At 35.3% G+C, this 20,759-nt stretch overlaps 1 protein-coding gene across 2 annotated transcripts in view; it reads left to right on the top strand.

Annotated features, from left to right (window-relative positions):
- Window positions 1–3,781: 3,781 nt before the first annotated feature.
- LOC138693018 (discoidin domain-containing receptor 2-like) overlaps window positions 3,782–20,759 on the top strand; it is a 1,708,097-nt gene continuing 1,691,119 nt past the window's right edge. For both annotated transcript variants that reach the window (XM_069816529.1, XM_069816528.1), the window contains exon 1: window positions 3,782–3,903. The gene's annotated coding sequence lies outside the window, so the exon portion shown is untranslated. The remainder of the gene's footprint in view (window positions 3,904–20,759) is intronic.

Here is a 20,759-nt window from a genome sequence, read left to right as displayed (position 1 = left end):
AAGTCAAAAAACTTAATACTATTATAAAGTCTTAATTTATAGACACAGTCTAGATGAAATATATACAGACAAGATTTACACTATAGTCTACTAGTACAACACATAGTTTTAGTATCAATTTCATGAAGTGTTATTGAATGTCATGAATTCACCTACAGAATAGAAGGCGTGGGAAATTAGGTACTTCTTTAATTTAGCCCTAAATAATTTTATGTTTTGAGTTTCATTTTTTATATCGATAGGGAGGCTATTAAAAATTTTTACTGCCATATAACGCACTCCTTTTTGATAGCACGATAGACTTGCCGATGGAGTATTAAAGCCATTTTTGACTTGTATTTATGCTATGAACTGTTGAATTAGTTACAAAGTTTTGACGATTACATACGAGGAAGATTATTAATGAAAATATATACTGACAAGCCATGGGCATTATTTGTAGTTTTTTGAAAATAATCCTACACGATTCCCTAGATTTGGCACCTACTGTTATTCTAATTAGTCTTTTTTATAATAGAAATATATTGTGGAATTTCCCCAGAATATTATTCCAAAACTCATTACCGAGTGGAAGTATGCAAAGTATATTGTTTTTAAGGTATTGATATTTACTATCTTTTGCACAGATCTAATAGCAAAACAAGCTGAATTTAGTTTGGGGGTAATTTCTTTAATATGATTTTTCCAATTTAACACATTATCGATTTTTAAGCCAAGAAATTTGGTCGTTGTTGTTGTTTCTAATAGGGATCTATTATTAATTATTGCGCTAGAAATTTGCGACGTTGAATTAGGACAGGATTTATATTGAATTAAAATTGAATTACGTACCTAAGCCTACCTATATGAAAACAAAAGCAAGTGCCAATATTTGTTAGTATTCATGTATGGATATAAATGCAAATCAAAATTATATAAATGAATTTTTAATACAAAACATGAGCAAACTTTGCTGAGACAGTCACCCCAAATCGCTGGTAGAAACGCCACATTTCCCCAAACCAATAAAATAACCTAAAATGTTGGCTCAATAATTCAAGGGTGCAGAGCCATAGTGGGCCAAGCGCCATTTATTAAAAACGGAGAAAGCAAGGGTTAAAGTTAAGTGAATACCATAGTTTAATGAAGATTGACATATCATTTAGTTTTAATGTGTATACTTTATATTACTTGCTATATGTTTCCATTGAATTATGGTAATAACTTCATTTTAACCCTTGTTTTTTTTTATTGGGTTATTTTACGACGCTGTATCAACATCTAGGTTATTTAGCGTCTGAATGAAATGAAGGTGATAATGCCGGTGAAATGAGTCCAGGGTCCAGCACCGAAAGTTACCCAGCATTTGCTCGTATTGGGTTGAGGGAAAACCCCGGAAAAAACCTCAACCAGGTAACTTGCCCCGACCGGGATTCGAACCCGAGCCACCTGGTTTCGTGGCCAGACGCGCTGACCGTTACTCCACAGGTGTGGACTTTAACCCTTGTTGTCTATGGTTTTAGTAAATGGCGCTTGACCCACTATGGTTCTGAACCCTTCAATTGTAACTTTCATTGGTGTTTCAAGTAGACATATTAAGAAATAAGAATAAATACTTACCAGCTTACTGAAGTAAGCTCATACACCTGTTGCAATAGAAAGTTTGCTGCACAAGAAATTCACTGAACAATGTACACAACACAAGAGCTCCAGTACAACCAACTGTCGAATCAGAAAGTCCAATCCGAAATTTCCGTACTGAATCTAGTTCTGCCATACATCGGAATCAGGCATTAGTAACCTGTTTCATTGAAGCAAATGTGAGAAAGTCACCCAGCTGACGGCACCTTTGATGTACTAATGCCTTATTTCAGTAACCTTCAAACCAGCTCCATCTGCATCAGCGGGAGGTTCTGCCTATTTCCCTAGAGTTGGCGCTGATATCACACCAGCAGAAATATTTTTCAGCATATTTGCCAGCAAATCAGAATTGATGTTCCACCGTTCGCGTGTGCTAGATTGCACTGACCTCTAGCGTTTGAAAATGGAATTATACGCTAACGGGGCACATGCGCGCAGAAATATGTATGTATGTATGTATTTATTCACACTGCAATGGGTATATACTCGGTGGCAGTGGTAACTAATTACACTCAATAATGACAATAATAAACTTAAAATTAAAAATACAATTAATAATAATACTAATAATTTTAATACTAATAATAATAATAATAATAATAATAATACTAATAATAATAACAGGGAATATCCTAAACTAAATGAAACGATCACTTAAAATAACATTTGAAATAAATCTAATTTGTATCTTAACCCTAAGTTCGAACTAAAACCCACGAGTATGATATGTTCATATCTGCACAAGTACCTTTCAACATTACACTCATTTCGCTGTCAACTCACTCACTGCACTGGAACTACGACACATTTCACTGATTCTATCCTGATTTCACTAACACTTCAAAAACATTTCACTGTTCAAATACTTTGCACTGCCACTATAAACTATAAAGCTTCACTGACAGGAACACGTTTCACTTACATAACACACTTCACTGACACAACACACTACACTGACACAACATAATTCTTCGCTGATACAACACTTCAATAACAACATATCATTTACAAGGGAAATTCGCTCATTGTCCATTCTTTATAATTTCTATTCGTTAGATGCCCCTTTATCACTAACCTTTTTCAGAGTTTACTTGGGGAATTTAGTAAAGGACTGTTTTCAGAATATGGCAGGCGTGTTACTAGGAAGAAGAAGATTGGAGTGCATAAGATTTGCTGATGGTATGACATTAAGCTATTCGGTTGAGAAGCTTTTGTCATCTAGTCTGCTGTCAAAAAATCTGAAAGTTAGAATTTATAAAACAGTTATATTACCGGTTGTTCTGTATGGCTGTGAAACTTGGACTCTTACATTGAGAGAGGAACAGAGATTAAGAGTGTTTGAGAATAAAGTTCTTAGGAAAATATTTGGGGCTAAGAGGGATGAAGTTGCAGGAGAATGGAGAAAGTTACACAAAGCAGAACTGCACGCATTGTATTCTTCACCTGACATAATTAGGAACATTAAATCCAGGCGTTTGAGATGGGCAGGGCATGTAGCACGTATGGGTGAATCCAGAAATGCATATAGAGTGTTAGTTGGGAGGCCGGAGGGAAAAAGACCTTTGGGGAGGTCGAGACGTAGATGGGAGGGTAATATTAAAATGGATTTGAGGGAGGTGGGATATGATGGTAGAGACTGGATTAATCTTGCTCAGGATAGGGACCAATGGCGGGCTTATATGAGGGCGGCAATGAACCTCCGGGTTCCTTAAAAGCCAGTAAGTAAGTAAGTATGACATTAAGCAATACTAAACATAAAAGAAACGATAGTCCCCAAACATGTGGTCGACATGATTCAAGAACCAATGCTCAGCTCTTACGAGAGAAAATTTGATGTTCACTATCTACCAGGAATCAAACCCCGATGTGCTGAATTTATTCATAAATGCTGCCGCTTGAGTGATAAGAGAGGATTTCTTAATTTGAGGTGTCTAGAAGGTGATGTTAGAGCTTTGGATGTGATTCGCCCACAGAGTCATTTTCCATTGATGTGTAACATTAAATAAGTAAATTGAGGCTTTAATAGAGGCTGTCTTCTGACCTATGTTAAAGAATTGGATTACAAAAGATAAAGCAATTGATTAATTGGACTAGTTGTCGGTTTCACGTCTCGTAGCTCAGTTGGTGTTGAGACGCGTCGACAACTGAGAAGAACGAGTCTTTTGTGCTGCAGTGGTTCAGATTAGCTTCGGAGTGGTTGGTGATGTCCTTGGTGATCTGTATACTTTTCTCTCACACTGACTTGAAGTAGGCTATCACAGTTGACGTCAGTCTTCAGTATACGTGAGTAGTTATTGTAATAATTAAAGTTAAGTTATGAAGATGAGGAAAGTACTTCTTGACTAGAGGCTCGTTTCAAAGCTTTAGCAAATTGAAAATATTTGTTCATTCATTTGTTTGTAATATCTGGTCACAATTAGGGTTCATAATAGTAACAAATTTTGTGCGAGATCGTGCGTATTTACTTGTTTTCCGCACAGAACCAATACGCGGTAAGTGTGAAATACCACATTCAGTATTCCCAACCTAACACACATAACAATTTCCCTCTTCTTACCGCTTAAGCGCGACATTCATTTTACTGCTTTAGGCTTTTAACATATTATTTTTAGAGACGTTTAACATAGTAATAATTATAAATTGGAAACTTACCACTGCAATTTCACCTAAATTGCAATGTTAATTATTGTTTTTAAATATTTGCAAAAATTAAGTAAAGTCTACTACTCCACGAAACTTATTGCATTCCTGATACAAGTAACATTAAGGAAGCCGTGAAAAAATCAACGAGATTCCAGATGCCGATGTTATTACTGCAATATGTTATATAAATAATATTGTTAAAATATTAAAATGAAAAATAAATCATTACATAACCTTACCGTTTGTTTTAAGTTCGCATTTATAGACTGGGGGAAAAAAAAGACAGACGTATATCACGGCCTGCTGGAGTATAGTAAACATAGAAAACATTTTATAGCAACAATGTTGAAGAAAGATATTTTGGTGTTCCGAAGTTGGCGTCATTAAACAGAAACCAAGATGGAGATTTTATTGCAACTAATTAGAAATTCGTCTTTCAGGTATGTAATAAACGATCTTCGCACAAAATAATGTACGATACACGAGCGGTATGTTTGTTTTCATGTTCTCGGAAATTAAAAAAGCTCAACTACGTTTCGCTTTTTCAGTCTTTTCCTCGACCATGAAAACGTCAACATACCGCTCTTGTAACGTATATTACTATTTTCAAATGTTTTTTGTTGACTTTTTTCAATTTTAGTTTCTAGAACAGATATATGGTTTTTGTTAAAGTAGAAATGGTGGTTCAATATACAGAATGTAACATATTCTAGAGACGAAAAGCAGTCTATCGGCTTTTGAAAATAGTCAATGTCTGACAACCCCTTTACATACATACATACATACATACATACATACATACATACATACATACATACATACATACATACATACATACATACATACGTGCATACATACGTGTTCTGCCCATGGCCAGGTCTTTCATTGCAAAACCCAAAATTCTCCAATCTTTCCTATCTTCTGCCTTCCTCGTAGTTTTCGCATGTGATTGACATATCTTAATGTTGTCTATCATCTGATATATTCTTCTGCCCCGAACTCTTCTTCCGTTACCCATTCCTTCCAGTGCATCCTTCAGCAGACAGTTTCTTCACAGTCAGTGACCCAACAAATTCCTTTTTCTCTTTCTGATCGGCTTCAGCATCATTCTTTCTTCACCTACTCTTTCCAACGCAACTTCATTTCTTATTCTGCCTGTTCACTTCACACGCTCCATTCTTCTCCATATCCACATTTCAAATGCTTCTATTTCCCCCTTAAATTATGTACATTAGAATACGCTATTTTTATTATTTATACTATCAAAAAAATGTGGCTTACTTACTTACTTACTTACTTACTTACTGGCTTTTAAGGAACCCGGAGGTTCATTGCCGCCCTCACATGAGCCTGCCATTGGTCCCTTTCCTGAGCAAGATTAATCCAGTCTCTATCATCATATCCCACCTCCCTCAAATCCATTTTAATATTATCATATTTATTGTTATATATTATATTATTTATTTATATTAACATATTTACACTATTTACCAAATAATTAGGCTATAGTGTTGTTAAATAAAATACCTTGCATTACAATACACAACACTGTGCATAAGGCGTAAATAATGTTTAATCAATGTAAGCCTACATTTTTATGACAGTGTAAATAGTAAAAGTAGCGTATTCAAGTGCATATGGTGTAAATATTTTAAATTTTAAATGTTAATGTAATTGTTAAAGTCGTCCATGTTTTGTTCTGCCCGACTTGACTAAACAAGAGTCACGTGAGTAGTCAAATATTTCGCTTGCTAACTGCACGCGCGTCGTCCACTTAAAAACTTCAGTAATAGAACGAAGTACGGTCTCTAGTCACTGTATTTTAATTTTAGGGTACCGGTATTATATATTTTCCTGTCTCCTGTATTTTTATTCTGCAGGATCTAGTTCACTGCATTGACATTTTTGTATATTTAGCTCTCGTACGCGTGAGTTCCTCGTCTTTCGTAATTTTATACTGTAACTTATTAGTATTCCTGAAAACTACTTGCCTTATTTTGATTGTCGACTACTTCTGTATATCTCCAGCACGAATCTATAGATATCGATATGAAAACTTGATCTTGACTTTAATTTATACTTTCTTACCATGAACCCCTTATTCTGGAGTTCTCGTTATAATTCGGCCCTTACCGAACCTCATCCCACACTAGATAATTCCACTAGATCCAAAGTAAAGAATAAATCCACTTACTGTAGGTTCTCTTCTTAAATTAACGTGACAAAGTCTACCAATGTGGGCAGTACCCACTCAGACACAGATTTGCACTTACCAGTTCGCACGCCTACGTCCTGTCAACGCTTTTCCTGCCAGTAACACTCGTCTGTCTATCCTCACATCGACTGCCACTGCTCATTTTGCCCTAACACAACCCACTCGTCATCAACACAACTCACTAGCTCTCTAGCCTTCATTCCTTCTCATCCCAACTACTCCTCCTCGAACCCAATCCCTCTTCGAATCCACATCCACACCCTATCGAACCCACTACTTTTTCCTCAACCTGCTCGCATGTTCCCAATCCACCCACTGATTATCAACTATTCTGAGAAAAAAGTTCATTTAAACGTGTCAAATTGTCAATCGGTGTAGGGATACAGTTATTTGAATGTTACGTATAACTAAAAAGAAAAACAAATGACGTAATGATTACATTGCTTATTTACATGATATCAATACATTTCAACAGTTTAATACAATTTTGCTCTTCTGAAGTCGTCTGTCTTTCACGAGCGATCAATTCGTCCCTTCAGTTTACTTTTTTTTTGTACACTTCCCTTTCACCCACCCCTGCAGACACGAGTAAGGTCAGGGGAACTTGGTGGCCAATGTACGTGACCACCAGGGCCGATCCATCGTTTGGAGAATTTGAGATTAACATGATATGTCATCTGACGACTAAAATGTAAAATATAGATAATCATTTTAAATAAATGTCTCCTGACCAGTATATTGTACGAAATGAAAATATAAAAATTGGAAATTTATTTTTTGAAGAAGTGGCGAAGTTAAAATATCTTGGAGCAAAGGTAACAAATATAAATGATACTTGGGAGGAAATTAAACACAGAATACATATGGGAAATGCCTGTTATTATTCGGTTGAGAAGCTTTTATCATCCAGTCTGCTGTCAAAAAATCTCAAAGTTAGAATTTATAAAACAGTTATATTACCGGTTGTTCTTTATGGTTGTGAAACTTGGACTCTCACTTTGAGAGAGGAACATAGATTAACAATGTTTGAGAATAAGGTGCTTAGGAAAATATTTGGGGCTAAGAGGGATGAAGTTACAGCAGAATGGAGAAAGTTACACAATGCAGAACTGCACGCATTGTATTCTCCACCTGACATAATTAGGAACATTAAATCCAGACGTTTGAGATGGGCAGAGTATGTAGCACGTATGGGCGAATCCAGAAATGCACATAGAGTGTTAGTTGGGAGGCCGGAGGGAAAAAGACCTTTAGGGAGGCCGAGACGTAGAAGGGAAGATAATATTAAAATGGATTTAAGGGAGGTGGGATATGATGATAGAGAATGGATTAATCTTGCTCAGGATAGGGACCAATGGCGGGCTTATGTGAGGGCGGCAATGAACCTTCGGTTAGTAAGTAAGTAAGTAAATATAAATAATAGATGTAAATGAAATGGAAACAGTAATCGATAGCGATGGACATTTTAAAACTCATATCTCCTTAATCTGACTTAAAGTTTCCTAACTCAAAATCCTCTGTACAACATCCCCTATTCCTGTTTCATTTTTGCACTCTTTTACTGAATCATCTTGTAGCTTGCTTCGGAATTCCAGGATACTATTTTCTGCAACTTAACAACCGGGATATTTTAAATATCTATCTTTTGGACTGAGTATTTTTATTAAAATCGTTGTTCTTGTTAGATGGAGTAAGTCATACCTTAGTGCAGTTCTGTATTACAGCTGGCGCCAGCGATTATGGCGTGTGTCCTAGAGTATAATGCCCAGTTTGTGAGCGTATTGCTAGTGCAGCTGAGAATGGTACCACTTCCTATCAGTGGCGTAGCATGAAATTTTGAGCAGGGGAAGCTAACTCAAGTTGTCTTTCATGCAATATGAGAAAACGTATTACAAAAATACAGTCTTAAAATAAATAGCAGTCAATTTCAAGTCAGCAGTCGAAGATTGGTTGGAACATCGTAAGTAACACCAATAAGGCATGACCTCAAATGATACGTAATAAAATGCGATTTCACGGTTTACACATCTCTTAACAAATAGACACGTACGTATAACATTAGCTCACTCCCTGTCATACTTAGAGGAATCACAATATTAGTATCATTACGTAAGTATGCGTCTGTCTTTTGGTTGTGTCCTTCATTGACAGCAAGGGAGTCGGTCATTTGTTTTTTAAATCACACTTTTGTTCGTAAGTCAGTCTTGATAATACAATTGTCCTAAAAAAAATTCAAGTAAATTAGTGTCAGGAACTGTTATTTCACTCATTATTTATTATATCAGGCACAATGCACACTAACACTTCAACTGAACACAACTGACGAATAGGGATAACTCGGAAACTACTTATTTTAAATGTCAAAGCTAGCTTCTTTTCGAGCCTTGCGACTAGGGTAGCTTAGTTAGAAGGGATGGAAAATCTGCGGGGTGGATTACACAGAAGAAACCGGTCTGCTTGGAAGCTGGTGTGTGCAGGCTTCTTGTTTACTGCTGCGTCACAAATCATCCTGAGCTGCCGCATCACAATATTTAACGCGTAAATATAAATTCTATTAAAATTAATAAATGATTTTCTCCATAAACTGCAGGTTTATTATGAAATTATTATTAACTGGGGAAGCTAAGCTTTTTAGCTTACATTGACGCTACTCCACTGCTTCCTATACATGTCAGATCAGCCATTTGCCAAACACAGTTATAAGACTGACTGCGGCAAAGGTAAAACACTTGTACTTGACGTTCCCATTACTTATTTCACACGCCAAAAACGGTGACGCGGACTATACTCATCCACATATTTTGGTAGTGTGTAATAGCTTCTTGAGTCCTCAGAGTATAGTATAATATGCCATAATTCATACACGATTATGAATTAAGATGTATGTGCAAGGACCCGAAGTATAGTATAATATACCTGCATTTGTGTCCTAACTTTAACCTGCAGAATTTTTTCAGTATTTTTCCTGTCAGTGACTTTTTTTTTAAGTGTACAATTATATTGAACTTTAAAAAATAAAACAAAAACGTCTCAGTACTCAGGAGGATAGATCTGCAGTGCTGGGGAAAAGTGACATAAGTCAGTTTTCACGAACCTTTGTTTGATAATTTATTGACAACTTACATTGGTTTATGTCGACTTGATTTTTTTCTGTATGAATTGTTGTAATGGGAGGAATGCCTATGTATTTTTTTTCCAAGCGGCAAGTAAGTTGTCACTAAATTATCAAAAAAGGTTTATGGAAACTGACTTGTGTCACTTTTTCCGAGCACTACAGAGATAGTACAGGGACATCATTTTATTTTTACCTGCATTTTTATTGTACCTGCATTTCTGAATGTACTTCACTCTCACCCCTTCACTAATGTCCTTGCTCCCGTCAGACACACAAACTTACGGCCGCTGTTACATTCGAAGTCTTCAAGCAGTGAAGTAAACACTGCAGGATATAGTGTGTTTCATAAATATGATAGCGTTTTCTATAGAAGAAAGAACCTATATTAATAATATCGTACTAAAAAATTAAATTCAAGAAACGATAAATTCAATTTCAGAGAATGTGCTTCAAAATGTTTTTAATAATATGCGTACTGAATTGAAGCCTGCATTGTAATGAACGGCAACCATTTTCAGCAACTTGTTTAAAAATTCAGATTAGCTTTTTTTGAATTGAGGTAGCTAGAACCAAAGGAATGCTAGTGACATTTGTAATAACATGAGTTAAGTGCATCCAGTGTAAGCAAAAGTATCTAAAATTTTAGTAGCAAAGGGAAATTTTAATCGCATCACACATTAAAATTTAAATACAAAATTTCACCGATTTTACGAAAGCTTAAATATTTAAACCCCATTTTCTCAAAAGTAACTTAAGTGTACTTACAGCCCTTTACTTATGACCCCCTCGATTTAAGTGCACTCTCTATATTGTATGATAACATCAATAATTAATATGCTAAATAAAGTAGACATTACATAACGAACATAGCCGCCTGAAAAGTTGAGTTTTTGAAAAAAAATGTTACTACTCTTCTGTATTTTGATAAATTTCTTAAAAGTGATGACCAAACTGAAAATCGTAATATCGTATTTCCCTACAACTTAAATGGATACACTACTTTTCTCTCCTCCTATACCTAGTAAAATGATTTGTTTACATATTGCACTAGTAACATCAAACTCCTGTAATGGAAGGGGGCAACAGTGTTTCCGAGTATAGCCAGGTTAATGTTAAAAATGTTGGTAAAAATAAAGTGATGTCCCTGTATATGTCGTCAATAAGAAATTATCTGGAAATGAATGTATTCCGTTATTCTAGTATGGAATGTACTAATAATACTAAAAAGAATGGGCGACAGTAATACTTCTTATGATTTGTTACATCGTCCTTCATAACCTCTACTTTCGGTTTACAGATTCTGTATTGCTCTCAACAGCAAGCATCTTTCACAGTTACTTTCTCACGATTTCATTAACTCTTAAATTGGCAAAACTTCATTTCCCACATTAGTTTATTAAACGGTGTCGGACTGTAAAGAAAGCAACTATCGCAATGTCCATATCAATATCATCTTTTGACATTAAAAAAATCGTCTCGCAAATTCTTAAAGATTCCCTGCAGATTATACAATTTCATTTATACCACTCACATGGCCTAAATTAAGGACACGCTAATTTTAAATTAAAACTTTTATTTATAAGTATTATTTTAAAGCAATCTTCTAAGATTTTATTTTGTAATTGATAATCAGTGGTGCTTAATTATTACATTTTATTTTTATAAAAATACTCATATTTAATTAATTATATTTTTATTTGCTATTAATTTCCGGATCCTCGTTGTCATCCTTAATTAAAGCCGGGCGATTTATCTCTCTCTCTCTCTTTATATATGTTGTACAATATTATAGTATTATGAAATTTTAATTTTCCTACCAATTTTGTTTCTATGGTTCTATGGTTCTATTAAAATTACAGCATATAGCCTATTAACCTGTTGTATCCTATAGGATACTTTGCGAATAATTTAAGGTTTTAAAGTTGTATTAAAATCTTAGAGGAATGTATTTTTTTTATTGGGTTATTTTACGACGCTGTATCAACATCTAGGTTATTTAGCGTCTGAATGATATGAAGGTGATAATGCCGGTGAAACGAGTCCGGGGTCCAGCACCGAAAGTTACCCACCATTTGCTCGTATTGGGTTGAGGGGAAAACCCCGGAAAAAACCTCAACCAGATAACTTGCCCTGACCGGGATTCGAACCCGGGCCACCTGTAGAGCAATGTAGATTGTAGATGATGATGAATAAAATTGAATTGATGATGATGATGATGATGATGATGATGATGATGATGATGATGATGATGTGATTCTCTGCACATTCGTTTCGTGGATAATTTGTAGATCAAAATGTTGGTGGTGATGACAAATTTTGTTCCTTTGTAGCCGGTCGAACAACGTGAGAAATGATATCATTTCCACGGTACATTCACCTCTTCAGTAATAAAGCGAAGCGTGTATCAAGAGCTGTGCTAATACAGACGTTGTGTTTGTTCTTGTTTCTTTGTCCAACAGGTTGGTTGCAAGAAAGAGAAGTAAGATTTAAGAGCGTACAGGTGTTGCTAATGCTCGCATTACAATCCGAAGCGCAGTAAGATCAAATTCTACTAGTGGAATTTTCTGAATTTTATTGGTCTTTGCCTGCAGACGGGAAATGTCACGCATTTCATCCCCCCCTCCCCGGGCTGTATGGGAGTAGTAGTCACACATCTGCCTCGTCCATCACTGCCCTGTGATATCGTGCACACGCACACGTCGCGTGTAGCAGGGGTGGCCAACGGCTGATAACAGTGACTCTACGGATTAAATTGTGAGACTGTTTCAATAATTTAGTGAACACATAAACTATTAAACGTTCAGCGTATCGCTAGATCGGATTGCGTTACTCTCTTAAAAGTCTTTGGTATTAATTTCGTTGCCGTAGCAACTGTGAACATAGTCTGTTATGTGAATAACTTTTCCACACAATATGAAGCCCAATATATTGGAAATACTAATATTAATAATACTGTGGTTGGGAGGAAAAAGGTCTTAAGTAAAAATTTTATACTTTTCAGGAGAGCAGTAGAAAGATTGAAATTGGTGTCAATGATAGAGTTCTTTTAATTAAGAGATTTTTCCTGGATATTATTTGTTTATATTTCTTCTAAAATACGTAATGTTGCTCATTTAATAATTTTCTTGATTATTTCCAAAAGTAGCCACACTTAAGTCCTTTTAAGACTACAACCCAAACTGAGAAGAAGGGACTTTTTAAACATAAGATCTTTTTCATGTCAAAATAAATAGGAAATTTAAATTATTAGGAATGCAAAATAGGTCTTAAACAATATAGGACTCTTTACTTGGTGTTTAAAGTTTTAAAAGGAAAACGCATCAGTATGTGATAAAATAGCTAAAATATTATTATTATTATTATTATTATTATTATTATTATTATTATTATTTTATTATTATTGTTATCAAAATATTGAAACCCTATTTTACCTTTGGTATATTAGGGTTGTAGTTTGTTACATGTGAAATACATTATGTAGTGATAATACACAATTTTAAAGAATTAATAGTAGGTGTGAATCATAGTTACAATATGAATACACTAATTAAGAGACAGTAAACAATACTAAATACGTTATGCAATAATTACTTTCAGTTAAAACAAAATTAAATAAAATTAGAAATTATAATCGAAGGTGTAGAGAAATTGCAAGATTATTACATTAATTTGTGATTTTATACATAATTTTAAGCAATATTAATGAGATAATGCACAGAATTGGCGTAGTTACAAATAAAACACCTATTATATAGTTGGTTTGCGATAGTAAAAAAAATAAAAACAAAATTACTTATGGTTACAAACTATATACCTGTCATCAAATACTCAACAATAGTAAAATCTATAATACAAACATAGTTATTGTTGTCATTACTATTACTATGTCCCAAAGATAGACACCTTGTTTTACATAGTGCATTAGGATTTTATAACATCATTAATTTATATACAATTAATAGCTACAGTCTTGCGTGGATGTGGTGTATAAACTCTGTGAATTGTTTGTAACAACATTTTTTTCTAAGAAAATGGTAATGGGGTGTGGAGTAATTTAAATTGCAGTCCGAGATATGATATCTTAAAGAGTGTCTTTTCCTTTCGAACACTGGACAGTGAAAAATCAAATGTTCAACAGTCTGATTGTCTTTGCATATGCACAGAGATTCTTCTGCACTTTTGATCCTAAATCTTTCAAAGTAGGAAACGAATTTTCCATGGCCGGTCATAAATTGGGTGTAAAAGAAGTCGGTTGAGAACTGACTGCAACATAGTCTGTCTTGTACATTGGGAAAGAATAATTTCTTGGTCACAGAGCCTTGAACACTAGAGTTCCAGTATGTATTCCACTTGAGTGTAGTTGCGTGCTTAATGTATGAAATAGGACAGGTGGAATATTTATATTCTGAGTTGGTTGAGGCTGCTTGCTTCGCCCTTTCGTTTCCTTCAGTACCTGTGTGGCCGCGCACCCAAATTAAGCAAATACGACCTTCAAATTTAAGTATTAGGGATCTAATTTCGACGGCTATGGAATGCAAGTTGTATTTATCGTCAATGGTTTGTAAGGCAGATTGAGAGTCGCTGTGAATACATGAGTCAATCCCGTTGGTAATGCTCCATTTCACTGCTTGCAAGATGGCAAAGAGTTCTGCTTGGAACACGGAGCACATGGGCGCCAGGCGGAACGTGGCAGAGTGGACTTCAGTAGTGTTGTAGTAGGTAACAAAAGCACAGCCCACCAAGGTGACGTCGTTCTCCTTTTGCAACCGAGAGCCTTCAGTATAGATGTTGTATTCATGTCGATCTGTACATGTATTTGATGCACGGTGAAAATCTTTCCGATGACCAGTTAATTGAAAATGTGATCTTTTTTCCACCTCAAGATATGATCCTTGTTCTATAAATATCCCATTTCTTTTCACGTTAGAGATTTCAGTTTTAGCCATGGCTGTTAAAAACAATGGTGGTATACCCGCGACCACTAGGGCTGCGTCTGTCGATGTGGTTCTGTAAGCCTTCGTGACTCGTAGAATGAATCCACGCTGGATTTGTATTAATTTATTTTGAACCCACTTTTTGTGAAGTATATTTTGAAGTGCCGAGACACAGTATAATATCAATGGTTCGAAAGCGCCATGATATATTGTTCGCAATATATCAGGACTAAGACCCCAGGTTGGTCTGGTGGCCCTATGCAAAGCAGATTGAAACTGGTGTGATTTAGTGACTAGTGAATCAATATGTGCCTTAAAAGACATACGTTTGTCGAGAGTGACGCCTAAATACAAGAGTGTCTCTACTATGTCGATATCCTTCATGTCCATCTGTATGTGTGGTAGGTCGTAATTTCTTTTCCTTGTAATCAGCAAGGCTTTTGTCTTAAGAGGATTGAAATAGCTAAAATACAAGTTAGAAATTTTTAATAGGGAAGCATGGAATGTAAACATGTAATGGTTTGTAAGGAATAAAGTATTAAATATTCTTAAATCCTTCATTCTGTGTGTGCTATATTCAAAAAGTACTTAGGACATTTGATAACGCTCTATAAATCCAGTTAGGAGTCTTATTTGACTTTAACCGTTTTACCAGATTGTAGAGAATTGTTTCTGCTTTCAGAATATATAAAAATCCCATTTTCACTAAAAATTGACTTAAGACCTTTTTCCTCCCGGCCACAGAATAATACTATTTATTTATTCTGGCGTAGTTCAGAAACAAAAGAAGCTGATACAATGTTGCTATGATACAAGTTAATAATATTACAGACTAATATTTCAAGAACACTGAAAGATTGATGTTACTACTTATAAAAGCACGAGTTGAGTAAAGTAATGCAAACATATTAAATAATGCTTACAAACTCTAGTCATTCATTGTTAACAATTATTAATTGATGTTATCACGTTTTAATGCAAAATAGACATAATTTTTTTAGAGGAAGGAGAAGGATTTTTCATCGACTGAATTATTTATGTATGATTAAATTTACTTATTGATAGAGGCCGGCATTCCTAACTGAGGTTTTCCATGGTTTCCTCAGTTGTTTCCAGGCAGATTCCGGGATTGTACCTCTTGAAAGTCCGGCCATGGACGGCGATCCTTCCCTTAATCCTTTCATATGTGTGAATGAATGCTGTGTAGTGTCTTAAATGTTTGTGTTGTATCGGAGGTGGCCCTGGCATTGAGCTGACCCCTCGTCCGGGGAGGCCCTCCATGTCCTTGTGTGGTCAAAAATGTATGTATGTGATCCATAGATTAATTCCTCTCCCGACAGGTCGCGGCCCTGTAAGGCCCGGGTGGCGTGGGTCGTGTAAATGAACCTAAAAGGGAGAGGTTAAACTACGGGAAAGAAAGAAAGAAAGATAGAGGTCATAGTATCTGGCTCTAGCCAATCTGAAAATGATCATCCAATGTCTCTAATCTCATTATGAAGGGATTCTAACCGTAACTATTTTTTTTGCCGTCGTTTTGACATAACAGTAGTTTACTGTAGTTTCCACAGAGCACAGCTTTGCCGAGTGCGCAATAGGTGGCAGGTCTATCGCGGGGAAATTATAGGATAGTATATTATTATGAAAAGTGTTGCTGAAGGCGTAATGAAGATTGGGAATTAGTTGGATTGTCACCCTTGAAATTTGTACTATCCCAGAATTCGTCTGGAGGGACTTGGGAATCCACGAAAAACGCAAATAAAGACAGCCTGTTTCCGGGATCGAATTCATGGTCTCTCAAATAAAAATACAACCACTTGTCCAAATCAGTCCGATTCGTTTCTGTTCCAAGTTAAGAGAACTAAATCTAACTTATTTCAATACAACTCAGTCCGGATCTATTCTGTTAATTCAATCCGTCTATTCAATTCAAGCCGACTAGTTCAGAGTGACTTCTCTAAAAAAAGATTCTGGGAGAAAACTATTCCAAAACGATGAGGATTAGAAAACATTCCCATCATTATAAATATAGATGTCTTTCAAACTCTCAATAGACATGATGAGATGGGGCAAATGTATGACTAAAAATGGTAACTATGCAGTTCATATTAATTTTGTGTGCATGTTGATGATACCACAGACATTTTGTCAGATGTCCCAATGCTCTATTATATATAATGTTAATTTAGAGGGGAAAATAGTTGCGAGAGTTTTAGGGTTTCATAACGTAGGTGCAGACAGATCAGAAGCTCTTTTTCAGTTGTTGGATAGAATTTGGCTATGGACACAAATGAGTTGCTCAATGCTATGATTGCGCGAGTGTAATGTCAGATCATTTGCCCTAAAGGATAGAAGGATATCGACCTAATCTACAAGAAATAGGTTAGTTACGCATTGCTGGCTTAATTTAATATATTTCATTTTTAAATAAAGTACTTATGTTTTTACTTTTGCCTGTAAGTACTTCCTTCACTTACTATTCGAGGCACGAGCCGCCACTGATAAAGATATGGGCCACAACAAATACCACGAAAAGAATTACGAAAAGAACCATTACATAAAAATACAAGAATTCATAGAGGCTAAAACAAGCAGGATATAAATGAGAAAAGCAATTACGGAAAACCATTAGTGGCCATGTAGCTGAACAGGAATTCACCAACCCACTTTTTCCGAAATATGCACGTTTTATTTCGCAGTGTGGATTTCAAAACTTCAGGTTTCATAGCTGGCCTTTGCTCCTATTCCTTAGGCATTGCTATCTTCATTGTGTGGGTAAGTTACGTGATAAGGTCTCTGGAATTTCTCGCGAGTTTTAGGTTTTCGTGTTATCCATATACAGTACTTCTTACGTAGACGAAAGTGGATGGAATATTTCCTTTTCCTTTCGTTTTCATCTGCGTCCTTCAATTTTAAAGGTCACGTACCCCTCTCATAAACATAAAATGCTTTAGAAGCCTTCGCCATTTATGTAGGTTACTTTAAGTAAAAGTTAATGGTTTATTATTAATACTATGTTTATGTATTAATTAAGACATCAGTAACTTAATATTTTTATGTAATCCTAGCAATATAAACACGTTGTTACTAGATCCAATATCGTGCGTAATCGACTTATAATGGCACGCGTGCCAATAATATCAATGACGTATTCGCTATGACGTAATACCGGAACGCTTAAGGTAACGTGTCATTTATTTCGAATCTTTAACAATTTTGTATCACCTTTGTAATATCACATGAAACAGTTTTGTGGTTCAGAGAAGCTATATGAACAAACTAAAGGAACATTTGTAACATAAAATTTGATACTTCACGATATCAGTGTTACGGGACTGATGTTTGGAGCAAGAGGAACGATACCTAACTTCTCTTCTCAATTCTGTAAGACCCTAGGACTGCACAAATCGTTTCTGAATGAACTGGCCCTCCTCATAATTAGAGAGTCAGTCAAACTCTTACGGAACCATCTATATGGACTCTAATTCAGTGTACTGAAAAAACTAGCGCAACATTATCTTTTTTCTTTCTCTTATTAACTTTCATCGCTTCTTTACTTGTAACTTTTTTTTTATTCTGTATACTGCCATTGTTTGTTTGTTTGTGTACTTGTTTACTTTTTTCTTACTCTGTTATCTTTCATCACCTATTTGTTCTTGTATTGTTTTGTATGCGTTGTCTAATGGCAGCCTCTAATTTGAGGAAGCTCTAGTAAATAAATAAATAAATAAAATATAACTGGAGTTTGTAATAACTGCAAGGTCATCCATTTCTCGTTATTCAATGCTAATACCAGGCGCAAGTAATCAATACGAACATATGAAGACTTTGTCAGCTATGGATGCCGAATTATTTCATAATTTATTTCCTACAATTTGTAATGTCAAGATGCCATAAAACGTTTTATCCAACTTGTGGATAATCTTATTATGACACTCGTGAAAATTGTCGCACTGACTAACGTTCGTGCCACAAATATTCACTCATGCCATAATCATCAAGATTATCCACTTGTTGCACAATTAACTATTGTTGCAAGACATTCATTTATTTATTTTATTTATTTATTTGTTTATGTATTTTTTGTCTGCACAACGTAACGTTTTGTTATTGCGAATTGCTGATTTACAGATTACATACATGCATTTATGTTCTGCCCAAGGACAGATCTTTCACTGCAAACCCAGCATTCTCCAGTCTTTCCTATTTACATATTAGGATGAATCTAAAATTGCATATTGTAAATATATCCAAAAATACACAAATAAAAAAAATACACAATATAATTAAAACAATAGAAATAGAATAAAATAATACGAGTATAAAAGTATAAAAAAAGAGGGTACAATAATATTAATATATTTTGAGACCAAATGAGCAGCGCTCGCTTTCGGTCGCAGTCCAATTATTTATAACTTTATTGCAGAAATCGTGATTTTTAAATTACACCAATTTGTGTTTTATTTTGGAGTAGGCCTACATGCATTTGGTTGAGTCTTGAGTCTTAATTCGCCGTAACTCGGAAACCAGTAAATGTTTTGAGCAGCGATAACTTTTGAAAGTAATTTCCATTCTTTCTCAACATTTCTCTCGCTTCATCCTCCATCTAACATGAAAAATAAAAGTGTGTCGCTTACCAACATTTGAAAGTGTAAATGTCTGTTTTGAACAAATCACTTCGAAGTTAGTGCTTTTTCTTCGCGTTTAAAAAAAAGTTATTATTTTCGGATTTTTCCATATTTTTTTCTGAGACATTGACCTATCAATCAAAAAAATTACAGCGCGATTGATTATCATAGGAACTATGATATGTTCGTACGCTCTAATCTACCTTTCTGCTAGCAATGCAGGAAAATTCTTGCTTACGTCTCTCGTACAGAAACGAAGCGTGACTCGAGATGGCCGTAGCTAACATAATTAAAAAAAAAGTATATATTTTTTACAGGGACATTTCTTTATGCAACGCCGAAATTAAAATCGATACAATTTCTTAAGAGAGAGAAGCATCAGTTGATATTTTTTATTTTTACTGTTTTCTGTACGGAAGTCTATAAAGTATGGATATATTTATTTATACCCCCATTAAAAATCACAGAAAATATGTTGCATGCATAGTTATGAAAATCGTACTCTCAGCTATAATATGAATTTTTGTTGGAATGACTATCATAAGTCGTTTTAAGTTTATAGCCTTTGGAACTGGCGACTTTTACGGAATTGCGATAAATTTAGCTCGTTAAAACCAGAAAACTAATGGACTTAAAGGAGAAAAGCTTCACACAGCAAAGTATCTTCTACTCATATAAGCTATTTTAGGCATACTTACTTATTGGCTTTTAAGGAACCCGAAGATTCATTGCCGCCCTCACATAAGCCTGCCATTGGTCCCTATCCTCAGCAAGATTAATCCATTCTCTATCATCATATCGCACCTCCCTCAAATCCATTTTAATATTATCTTCCCATCTACGTCTCGGCCACCATAAAGGTCATTTTCCCTCCGACCTCCCAACTAACACTCTATAAGCATTTCTGGATTCGCCCATACGTGCTACATGCCCTGCCCATCTCAAACGTCTGGATTTAATGTTCCTAATTGTCAGGTGAAGAATATAATGCGTGCAGTTCTGTGTTTTGTAACTTTCTCCATTCTCCTGTAACTTCATCCCTCTTAGCCGCAAATATTTTCCTAAGCACCCTTAACCTATGTTCCTCTCTCAAAGTGAGAGTCCAAGTTTCACAACCATAAAGAACAACCGGTAATATAACTGTTTTATAAATTCTAACTTTCAGATTTTTTTACAGCACACTGGATGACAAAAGCTTCTCGACCGAATAATAACAAGCATTTCCCATATTTATTCTGTGTTTAATTTCCTCTCGAGTATCATTTATATTTGTTACTGTTGCTCCCAGGTATTTGAATTTTTCGACCTCTTCAAAAGATAAATTTCCAATTTTTATAATTTTAGGCATTTCACATGGAAATGTCCTATACGTAAATGGAATTGGTTCCGATATCTGTATTAATGGAAGGCATAATGTCTTACGTATTATCTAGAACTGGAATCGATCACGGAGTAGCCTACGCTAACGCAAATTGTTGTTCTCTCAGGCTTTATTAGTCGACGATCTCGAGGATAAAATGTGTTTCATGTTGCCGTCACTTACGCGCTTTTCTGAATGGCCGAACGTGAACAAGACCACAGCATGTTAACATAGCAACCTGCTTGTA

Source organism: Periplaneta americana, chromosome 17 (genome assembly GCF_040183065.1).
Source record: "Periplaneta americana isolate PAMFEO1 chromosome 17, P.americana_PAMFEO1_priV1, whole genome shotgun sequence".
Taxonomy (NCBI): domain Eukaryota; kingdom Metazoa; phylum Arthropoda; class Insecta; order Blattodea; family Blattidae; genus Periplaneta; species Periplaneta americana.
This window is presented reverse-complemented; position numbering and strand designations above follow the sequence as displayed.